Consider the following 2411-nt stretch of genomic DNA (forward strand, 5'->3'; position numbering starts at 1 on the left):
GGGCCCTACATGTGGGAATCATAATTCTAGCTCCAATGGCCCTACCTATGGGAGCCTAACCTTAGCTTCCGGGGCCCTACCCCTTGGGTCCGTTACCAAAGATCCAGGGGCCCTACCCCTTGCGCCACTAGCCCTATCTCCAGGGGCCCTCTCCGTGGGACCCCTAACCCAAGCTCCAGGGACCCCACCCCTGCATCCCCTAACCCTAGCTCCAGGGGCCCCATACCTGGGGCTCCTAACCCTAGTTCCAAGGGCCCTACCTGTGGGGTCCCTAACACTTGCTCCAGGCACCCTGCCCATAGGGCAGTTACCTTAGCTAAAGAGGCCCTACCCGTGGGGTCCTTAGCCCTAGCTCCATAGACCCCACCCCCTGGAAACCCAAACACTAGCACCAGGGGCCCCACCCACGCGAACACTAACCCTAGCTCAAGGGCCAAGTCCCTGGGGCCCCATATCCAATCTCCAAGGGCCTTAGCCATGCGCCCGCTAATTCTAGCTACAGGGGCTCTACACGTGGAACCACTAACCCAATTTCCAGGGGCCCTACCAATGGGGCCCCTGTCCCTAGCTCCAGTGTCCCAACCCGTGGGACCCCTAACCCTAAGTCCATGGGCTCTACCCCTGGGGCCCCTAACCGTAGCTCCAGGCACCCTACCACTAGGATCCCTATCCCTAGGTCCAGGGCCCACCCCTAGGACCCCTAACCCTAGCACCATGAGCCCCAGCCCTGGGGCCCCTAACCCAAACTCTAGGGTCCCTTCCTGTGGGGCCCCTAACCCTAGCTCCAGAGGCCCTACCCATGCGACCACTAACCCTAGCTATAGGGGCCTTACCCCTGTGTCCCCTAACCCTAGCTCCAGATGCCATATGCGTGGGCCCCTAACCCTAGCTCCAGAGGCCGGACCCCCAGTACCCCTAACCCTAGCTCCAAGGGCCCCATCCCTATGGCTTCTAACCCTAGCTCCAGCGGCCCAACCCATGGGGATCTAACCCTAGCTACAGAGTCCTTACCCGTGGGACCCCCAAACCTAGCTCCAGGGGCCCTACCATTGGGTCCTCTAACCCTAGCTGCAGGGGCCATACCCGTCGGGCCCCTAAACCTATCTCCAGGCGCCCCACCCCTGGGACCCTTTACCCTAGCTTCAGGGGCCCCATCCCTGGGGCCCTTAACCCTAGTTCCAGGGGCCCTACCCATGGGGCTCCTATCCCTAGCTTCAGGGACCCCACCCGTTGGGCCCCTAACCCTTGCTCCAAAGGCACTACTTTTGTGACCCCTATCCCTAGCTCCAGGGGGCATACCCCTTGGGCCCCCAGTCCTAGCTCCAGGAAATGTACTCTTGGGGCCCCTATCCGTAGTGTTAGGCCTGAATAAAGATATTGCAGACAAAACCAGGTATGCCAACCTGACCAAAGTCAGGCTAACAGAGGTTTTTGGGTAATTCCTGAGTGGAAAACACTGAGAAGCAGCAGCATGTCTCACAAGCGCTGGGAAAAAGTGAGATAAGCGAGAAGCTGCATTCCTGGCATAGTACCAGATGTGCTGTGTTAGGGCAGCTCCTTCGAAGAACTGATAAGAGCCCTAGTTTCCCAGCCTCCTTGTTTTCACTCCCTGGTTTTGTTCGTTGTTTGTTTTTAACTCCCCTACATTTCTAACTTTAGGTATGTATGTATACTAAAGGTGTCTAGTTTCTAGTTAAAAGAAGGGAGTGGGTTGCTCCAGTGAATAATTTATGATGCGACAGAACTGTCTATATAGGCTTATACTAAGATTTAAAGAGCGGGCTGGTTCTCTTGGGAGACGAGCTGCTCTCTATTGATGCGTGCACTTGTCAATAAAGAGCTTTTGATCGGATCTTGCTGGTGTTGCCTGTCTCTCTCGCGGTCAGACAACTAACTTTGCCATCTGGGGGTTAGAGTCCCTGACACTAGCTCCAGGGGCTCTATCCCTGGGGCCCCTGACCCTATCTCCAGGGGCCCTACCCGTGGGGACCCTAACCCTAGCTCTATGGGACCTCCCCATGGGGCCCCTAGCCTTAGCTCCATGGGCCCTACCCGTGGGGACCTTAACCCTAGCTCCAGGAGCCCCATCCTTGGGGCCCCTAAATCTAGCTCCTGGGCTCCTGCCCGTGGGGCACCTAACCCTAGCTCCAGAGGCCCTTCCCTTAGGATCCCTAACCCAAGCTCCAGGGGCCCTATCCGTGGGGCCCCTAACCCTAGCTCCTGAGGTCCTACCTGTGGAAGCTCTAACCTTAGCTCCTGGCTTCGTGCCCATTTGACCCATAATCCTAGCTCCAGGGGACCTACCCGTGGGACCCCTAATCTTAGCTCCAGGGGCCTTACCCCTGGGGTGCCTAACCCTACCTTCAGGGGCCCTACCCGTGGGGCCTCTAACCCTAGTTCCAGGGGCTCCA

Source organism: Gopherus flavomarginatus, unplaced genomic scaffold (genome assembly GCF_025201925.1).
Source record: "Gopherus flavomarginatus isolate rGopFla2 unplaced genomic scaffold, rGopFla2.mat.asm mat_scaffold_34_arrow_ctg1, whole genome shotgun sequence".
NCBI classification, from domain to species: domain Eukaryota; kingdom Metazoa; phylum Chordata; order Testudines; family Testudinidae; genus Gopherus; species Gopherus flavomarginatus.